Source organism: Cebus imitator, unplaced genomic scaffold (assembly GCF_001604975.1).
Source record: "Cebus imitator isolate Cc_AM_T3 unplaced genomic scaffold, Cebus_imitator-1.0 Scaffold122, whole genome shotgun sequence".
Lineage (NCBI taxonomy): Eukaryota > Metazoa > Chordata > Mammalia > Primates > Cebidae > Cebus > Cebus imitator.
Genome location: NW_016107437.1, coordinates 3,104,464 through 3,113,655, shown reverse-complemented (window position 1 = coordinate 3,113,655; position 9,192 = coordinate 3,104,464). Strand labels below are relative to the sequence as shown.

The 9,192-nt window shown below is 44.3% G+C and overlaps 1 protein-coding gene and 1 non-coding gene across 6 annotated transcripts in view; one reads left to right on the top strand and one right to left on the bottom strand.

The window, feature by feature from the left end:
• Positions 1–9,192, bottom strand: part of SNX29 (sorting nexin 29) — a 589,908-nt gene that overhangs the window by 262,381 nt on the left and 318,335 nt on the right. The gene's annotated exons all lie outside the window — the stretch shown is intronic.
• LOC119472899 lies at positions 6,317–6,443 on the top strand. The gene has a single exon (XR_005202076.1). It is a non-coding gene; the product is annotated as a small nucleolar RNA ACA64 (small nucleolar RNA).

Here is a 9,192-nt window from a genome sequence, read left to right as displayed (position 1 = left end):
CTGTGTTGATTTCTATGCTGTAGCACACTTTTTTTTTCTTTTTTGAGATGGAGTCTCACTCTGTCACCAGCCTGAAGTGCAGCGGCGAAAACTCGGCTCACTGCAACCTCCATCTCCTGGGTTCAGTGGGTTCAGGCACTTCTCCTGCCTCGGCCTCCCAAGTAGCTGGGACTACAGGCATGTGCCACCATGCCCAGCTAATTTTCTTATTTTTAGTAGAGACAAGGTTTCATCACGTTGAGTGGGGTGGTCTCGATCTCTTGACCTCAGGATCCACCCAACTCAGCCTCTCAAATATAATATAGTTTTTAAAAATCTCCTCTCTTATTGATGGATATCTAAGTTGTAGGGAATGTTTTGCCATCATGAGCGAAGCCATGAACATGGCTATGTGTGTTTTTCCTGGTGCTTGTGGGCAAGTGTTTCACTAGGATGGGGCTAAAAATCTGTATTTTAATACTGGCCAAACTAAATTATAACTTTTTAAAAAACCAAAAACAACTATGTGGACCAGCTCCATAGCTCTATCAGCTGCCAGCCTACAGCCTGCGACAGACTGGCGACTTCATGGTAAACTGCAAAAGAATATTCTCTGAGCAGCAAGATGGTTCAGGCTGCATTCCTTCAGGTCTTTTATCTAACTCAATTCAATAACAAGAGTCTCATGTTGACAGATCACATGACCTTGTCACAGGTGTTTATAAATATCATTTCTTGAAAATTGGCTTTTGAAAACTTTTGAACAGTGAAGAGTTTGGGCTTCTCCTCACTAACACAAGCCCAGAGGCTCCTAAAGAGTCAAGGCGGATCCTCTTAAACTGGAAGTGCTTTTAGAAAATGTGTCCTGGTGAGATTTCTTTTAAAATGCATTCACCCTCAAAATGTGGCCCTTAGAGACACTCTACTGAGTTTTATAAAAGGTCTTATCTAGCAGGAAGTTTCCAAAATGAAAAAACAGGAAAAACTATGGTCTCAATGTGTGTGTTCGTTCCATCAAAACACACTGAATTCTAACTCCTAAAGTAATGTGTTAGAAGAGCAGGGCTTTTGGGACACACTTAGGTCATGAGGGCAGAGCCCTCACGAATGGGATTTGTGCCCTTATAGAAAAGGCCCCAAAGAGACCCTCGTCTTTCCATGATGTAAGAACACAGCAAGAGCACGCCCTCTATGAACTACTAAGTGGACCCTCACCCCACCCCACATCTGCCTTGACCTTGGCCTTCAGAACTGTGAGAAATACAATTCTGTCGTTTATAAGCGTCTCAGTTTACGGTGTTTTGTTAAGATAGCCTGAACCCACTAAGACAGTACAGAACTCAATCACTAACAATAAAGAGAAAATTACAGCATCATGCAAAAAACATAAAAGTGCCTGTTATAACTGCAGAAACGGATTTTCATTTTTGGAAATCAGTTTCATCAAATTTGACAGAACGTGGCCACGGCCATTTGCTTATACTCAGCTGTTTCCATGCCACTTTGGCAGAGTTGAATAGTTACGACGTACATCCCACTCACAAAGCCTAACACGTCCACTCTCCCGCCCTTGACAAAAGAGGTTTTCCCATCTCTGTCTTAGATCACTGGGTAATATGCATATCCTAGAATTCGATAAAGAAAGGACTGTCAGCACTGGTTCTTCTCCTGCACTGTGAATCAAGACAGAACCAGATTCTAAGTACATTATCTTTCTTTTGTATATAATTGAAATTTACCTTCAGGATCAATATTCTTTAAACATGGTTCAAGCGATGACGACCAGCAGCTGCAGTGTTAGATAAGGAGGAAAGCGACGGTATGACTGTCAAGTGTATTCAGGATGATACCTGTAAAAGAGCTTCGACTCTGAGAACGATTAAAATCTTTCTTCCTCTGTCCATAGGGGAGGGTAAACTGTGACTAGGGTCCTCCCAGAGAAACACCGGAATGTCCCTGCCACAGTCTCTTAGTGCCTATCTTATGCAAAGTCCATCCTCCAAGCCAGGATTCAAAGAGAAGAACGGTCAACATGATCCCCGCCTTCCTGCAAGTTACATTCTAGAGGGGAGACAGGCCATCAAGAGCCAAGAAGCATGTAAACTAGGAGACTAAAGATCCTGCTATTTCAACCAAGAAAATAAAACTGGGCAATATGGTGGATTAACCTGACTCAAGGCACCATCAGAACAGATTGGACTATCAGAGAAGGCCTCACTGAAGTAGTGACACTGAACAGAGACCTGGAGGACACGAAGCCAGCCATGCAGAGATCTGGGGGAAGAGGGAATATGGGAAACACGTGGGCCTGGAGGGTGGAATGACCCTGGCCCTTCCTAGGGGGAGGGGGAGGGGGCTCCAGAGTAGAACAAGGAATATGGTGACAGATGAGTCGGGAGACATGGGCACACACCCGAGTGTGGATGAATTTGAAATCAGCTTGCAGAGCCCTGGAAGGAAGGAGTCTACTGGTAGTACTGCCAGCAAGAGTAAACGGCAGATTAGACTCGTGGTAGCAATACAGGTAGAAAACAATGGCTGGCTTTATGAGATATTTCAGAAGGGACTATATAACTCAACGAGTGACTTGATGTACACAGTTAGGGAAGGAGAAATCAAGGAGGACTCAGGCTATTTAACTTGACTAACTGAATTGAAAGTGGTATCATTTAGAAAGATGGAGAAAACCACAGGACAGGTAAATCAGGAGGAAGCACTGTGTTCTACGCTGGCCTCATTCACTGTGAGATGCCTTTAAACCAGTGGCCCTCAAAGGAGGGCATTTTTACTTCTAACAGTAGGGTAGGGAATGTCAAGAGACATTTTTGGTTATCACAACTGGGATAGGGAGATGTCACTGGCATCGAGTAGGTAAGGCTGGTGGGGATATGTCACTAAACACCCTGCAATGTGTGGGAGAGCCTCCTACAGCAAAGAACTACACCATCCAAAATGTCATTAAGGCCGAATTTGAGAAACCCTGCTTCAGACAAACTATGGCGAGGTCCATAGCATGGAGCAACGTGTGTCTGGAACTCAAAGAGCAGTCAGGGTTACAAGTACACATCTGGTTTTTCTCAACAGCTTGTTTTTCCTGTGTTGCTATTCTCTCTCATCATTCTTTTTTTAGCTGTTCTGCTGGGGAACGGCAGTTATACAGGAATTAAAAAGGGATTGAGGTTAACAGATCTAAGGAAAAAGTGTCAAAACTATTAAGTCGTTCATAAACAGTAAGGCAGAACACAATGCCAAACAACGGAAGATAAGAAGAGTAAAATACACAGATCTCACTCTACAGTGATGCGAGGTGCAGAAATCACCAAGCTGATCACTGAGGATCGATGCTATCGGGGTGCTGTCTCCAAAGCAGTACGGGGACATGAAGGGAAACATGATCAACTCTGCCTCGGTGGGAGAAAGTGGTGGAAGAAGGGAGGCAAGAAACGGTTCTTTTCACTCATATCAGAGAAGCAAATTAAAACTACATGGAGATTACATTACTCACCTCTCAGATTAGCAAAACCTCATAAGAAATTATATTTATGCCAGCCAGGTGCAGAGGCTCACACCTGTAATTCCAGCACTTTGGGCAGTGGACGCGGGCAGATCACCTGAGGTCAGGAGTTCAAGACCAGCCTGCCCAACATGGTGAAAACCTGTCTCCACTAAAAATACAAAAAAATCAGCCAGGTGTGGTGGTGTTCACCTGTGGTCCCATCTACTCAGGAGGCTGAGGCAGGAAAATCTCTTGAACCAGGGAGGCGGAGGTTGCAGTGAGCCAAGATCACGCCACTGCACTCCAGCCTGGGTGACAGAGCAAAACTCCATCTCAAAAAAAAAAAGGAAAAAAGAAATTTTATTCATGCCATTAAGAGATTTCTAGCATAAGAAAAAAAGACATAAATATTAAATGAAGTTAAAAAAAAAACCATAATTCAAAATTTAAATTAGAAATACCTGTATGGATCATAATATATACTCAACTAAAAAACAAAGGATGGGGTGGGGGACGGGAGGGAAGAGGCCAGTGGGCAAGAAGAAAGAGAAAGATTTTCTAGCTGTGAACACTGAACTGAAAAGGCCTAGACAATAACCAACCCAGCAGCAATGAGCACCCGCACCACCTAGATTATGCTGTATAAATGCCTCTTTCAAGTCAAGGAACCAGGACCACCTGGAGAAAAAGGTGCTTCTAGGTCTAGGGCATGAAGTACAAGAAGGGCCTAGAATACCTTAGTTTCTTAGCTTTGATGTCCAGCGTGCTGGCAAAAACTAACTCTTGAGGACTCAGTAATCAAACTAAACACCGACCATGGGCCGAAATAGGACAACTTGAATATCACAAAGAAAAAATACTGTGATGAACTGGAAAACATCAAATAGGTTTAAATACATAAATCTGCAATACCATTTTTATTTTATTTTTTATTTTTGAGACGAAGTCTCACTCAAGTCACCCAGACTGGAGTGCAGTACCATGATCTCAGTTCACTACAACCTCCTTCTCCTGGGTTCCAGCAATTCTCCTGCCTCAGCCTCCCGAGCAGCTGGAGTTACAGACACCTGCCACGACACTCAGCTCATTTTTGCATTTTTAGTAGAGATGGGGTTTCAACATGTTGGCCAGGCTGGTCTAGAACTCCTGATCTCAAGCGATCCACCCACCTCGGCCTCCCACAGTGCTGGGATTACAGGCATGAGCCACCACACCCGGCCTCATTTTTTTTTTTTTTTTTAATGACTTATTGGTCCTCTCTGGAAGAGAGAAAGGAACCAACTCATTATCATGAAAAAGGATAAATAAAATAAAGCCTTGGTTTCCCTGGCTTCCTCACTGCATTATGATGAAGTTAATGTAGGTAACAACTGGAAATACCACCAGGCACATGGGACTCACACCCCATGTGAAAGCAACTGTGTCTACTGTCATTATACCCACATCATCACCCCTGGGCCCTTGGGGACACCCACACCCAACCATCCTTGGGTGGTGAAAGACAGCAAGGGTCCTCCCAGCCATGGGAGGCAGGAGAGGATGCCTGGTCTATTCTAGAAAACAAAGTAGGAGAATATTTTCTGTCTTTTATTGGCAGGAAAATCTAGAAACACACAACATGCATATATATTCCCTTACTAAGGGCCAGAAATTCTTCTAAATGTTAGACACATACTAAGTTATTCTTCACAGTAAGACTAGGAGATAGGAACTATTACCATTCCCATTTTACAGATAAGAAAACTGAGGCTCAGAGAGGTTAGTAACTTTCTCATGATCATAGACTTGTTCATGGCAAGAAAAGGCATAATCTGTGCAGGCCTGTTCAAGATTCTGTGAAGTATGAAACCTTGACAAAGGTGATGAATATCAGCCCTGCAGAAAGCTATCCAGCGGACGAGGAGTCCAGGGAAATTACCTGTGTTATTATTACCGTCACTTTCATCATCATCACACCAGTTATTCACTGAGCATACACTTTGATTTGATCATTCCACATCAACTATGCCATAAGAGGAATGCTCATGTTTTTTTCTTTATGAAGCAGAGTCTCATTCTGTCACCCAAGATGGAGCGCAGTGGCACAATCACGGCTCACTGTAATCTCCAATTCCTGGGTGCAAGCAATTCTCCTGCATTAGCCTCCCAAATAGCTGGGATCACAGATGCTTTATTTTGTATTTTTAGTAGAGTCAGGCTTCTTCCGTGTTGGCCAGGCTGGTCTCGCACTCCCAGCCATAAGCGATCTGCCCACCTGGGCCTCCCAAAGTGCTGGGACTACAAGTGTGAGGCACCACACCCAGCGCATAAATGCTATTATTATTCCGCTTTCTGGAGGGGAGAAGTGAAGTTCAGCAAAGTTGGGAAGGTTTCCCACAGATGTTAAGTGAGACACAGGTAGAGCCACACTGGGAAGCCAGTCAATGACACTCCACAGCTCACATGTTCTCCCAGCTTTACTGAGGCACAATTGACAAATAAAAAATGAATACAGTTGAGGTATACAAAGAGATGACTTGAAGTATGTGTACACTGCATAATGACGACTGCAATCAAATGAACAATCCGTCACCACCCACAGTTACCATTTTTTAACTTTGTGGTCTTTATAACCCTACAGGGGTGCTGAGGACACTTCAAATCTCTCTTAGCAAATTTCCAGTAGGAGAGGCCAGGAGAAGGGAAGGAAGCCAGGGACACGGAGGTGAACAGCAGTGAATACACACATGAAGGCAAAGAGCATTGGCTTGGGGGCAGTCATTTCTGTGTAGAACAAAACAAACCAATATTTTGTTTTGTCAGCCCAGATTTTGACATTTAGACATGGTACATCCTACTGGCATTGGTTGAAAATCACCCCCTTGCTTTGGCTGTGGATGCAAGTGAGATTTGACGCCCAGAACCCCCAGGGCCCGAGCTCACCACACACTGCCGCCTATGCAGCAGTGAAACCCGGGCCCCAACAGGTGTCATGGCCCCCACCCCAGTGTGGCTGCTGGTGTGCTCTGCCCCTGTCTCCAGCCTCTGATCCCTAACCCTGTCTTCCCTCTGCACAGGGGAAAAAAAGTGGCATATTCTGGAGGCGTGGTTCTCAACCAGCAGGGATTCTGATGCCAGAGACATTTGGTCACATCTGGAGACGTTTGTGGTTATCAAAGTTGTGGGGAAGGGGGTGCCACCAGCCTCTAGCGGGCAGCAGCCAGGCATGCCAAGAAACATCCTACTGCACACAGGACAGCCCCATTACAAAGGATTCTGTGGCCCAAAATGTCAATAGTGTTGGGCTGAGAACCCTGGCACAGAGCAAGTCACCCGACCTAGCTGAGCCTCACTTTAGTCCTTTGTTAAGTGGCGATAACCATGTTTACCTTTCATTCAAGTGTTTATGAACAGTAAATATATCTACTGCCTGGCCCATGACAGGCACTCAAGATAGAAGCCGATTCTAATGGCATAACCATCTCTGTCGGCATGACCACCATCGTTAAGTAGGAGAAGTATCTGCATTAGGGACTGGCACACTGTGACCTGCTGACCCCGTCTGTTTTGGTAAATAAAGTTTTACTGGCACACAACAATGTTTACAAATTGTCTTGGGCTGTTTCAGTGCTCCAATGGCAGGGGACCACATGGCCCACAACACGGAAAAATTTTACTGTTCATCTCTTTACAGAAAAAAGTCTGCTGTCCCAGGAATGATCAAGAAATATGAAATGCTATACAAAAAAAAAATTGTTATAATTCTGATGTGTCAAAAAATTGCCAGAAATTTCTTTCTTCCCCCCACATGAATAAGGGCCATGGGCACAAAGTTATAGGTCCAGAGCATTCTAATTGCTGAAAGCCAATTTTATCCATTCAACTTTATCACTTTTCATCAAAATTGACTGCCACTGTGCTTTAAAATATACTCCATCAAAGCAGTTCAAACCTCTGAACACAAGGAAGGCTGTTGTTACAATATTTACAGAGAAACTGGTATCTCACTCTCCTCCTGAGCCAGAGCACAGGAAAGGGAGAATTTTCCATGAATTTTAAAAGCGTTTTACCACCAAAGGAAGAAAATTTTTTCAAGAAGACAAAAAGATAGTGTTTTAGCATTTAAATATCTAGTTTTCCTCACAAAGGGAAAATGATTTCTACATATTACAAAGTAGGAATTGGGTAGTTACCAGATAATATATTTCATTTTGAGGAGAAGAACTGAGTTTAAAAGATTCATTTTTGGAAACGTTAATCTCGAGCTCCTGGAGATGAAAGCACTGGTGCACCGAAGTTGGTCTTTGTCAAAATACAGTTAGCAAGTTTTTATAAGACTCATCTCCCTTCTCTACCTTAAAAATGGATTTATTTAAAAATCCACTTGAAGGCAGTGGGGGAAAAAAAAGAAACAGAATCCAATTTCAATATCCTTTGCTAAAGAAATAGCCTTAGCTCAAAGCAGGGCAGCAAGTCGCCTATGTAGCCCAGAGAAGTCAGTGAATTGAAACTTTTCTAAAGTACTTGTCGCTGTAAAAGAGTTGCTGAGCGTTTGCCCTGGCAAAGCTGAGTTTTCTGTACTGAAAATGTAATCTGTGAGTCACTACAAGGAAGCCCAAGGAGACAGGGTTCCAGAGGTAAAATGCACCTTCGTCAACGGAAGCTGCAGAAAAAGCAGGATGCTGTTGGGAAAAAAATTAGCCACAAAGGAAGTTGTGAGAGTTGTTTTCTGAAAAACAAAACTAAGAAATCAGTGGGCGACTTGGCAAGCAAAAGTTCTTGGGTTGGTACGAAGAGAAGGAATGTTCAGGGATTCTGGAAACTTCTCCTGAAGCAAGAGGCTGGCTTCACTGCCCTATGGTGGGGTGTGCCTATCCTTAAAGGAAACTGGTGACCCCAATGCCAGTCATACTAGGAAAGTCAACCCTGAGACAAGGAGAAGTGAAAAAGCAAGGACATGGGATGTGATATGGTTTGGCTGTGTCCCCACCCAAATCTCATCTTGACTTGTAGCTTCCATAATTCCCACGTGTTGTGGGAGGAACCTGGTGGGAGATAACTGAATCCTTGGGGCGGTTTACCCCATACTGTTCTCTTGGTAGTAAGTCTCATAAGAATTGATGGTTTTATAGGGGGGAACCCCTTTCACTTGGTTCTCATTCTCTCTTTGCCTGATGCCATGTAAAACGTGCCTTTCGCCTTCTGTCATGATTGTACGGCCTCCCCAGCCACATGAAACTGTGAGTCCATTAATTTTTTTTTCTTTAAATAAATTACCCAGTCTTGGGTATGTCTTTATCAGCAGCGTGAAAACAGACTAATACAGGAAGGGACAGTCATCTTTTCCCTGGGGCTCTGTCCAGCTGCATTAGGCCTGGACACAAAGGCCCAAGAGGTCCAAGGCAGCTCTAGCCCTCAGCCAAGCAATAGCAAGCCAGGAAGTAAGCAGGGAGCTGGCCTGGGGACACAGGCAGGCCTAGGCTGTGACTAAAAGGACATGAACCTACCCAGAGAGGAACTGTGCTCCGCACTGAGCACAGGCAAAAGGCAGAGAGCCATGATGTTGGTTACACGAGCCATAGCTGCCCAGATCCCTGCATACAGACAGCAGAGGGAGGCGGGTGACTGCGGACTTCCCAGGCCTGGGAGTAGACAGGGAGAGTCTTTAGAAATCAAGAAGACTCATTCTCCCTGAGTAAGCATGCCAGGACATTTTCAGCCCATAGGAGGAGGGGGGC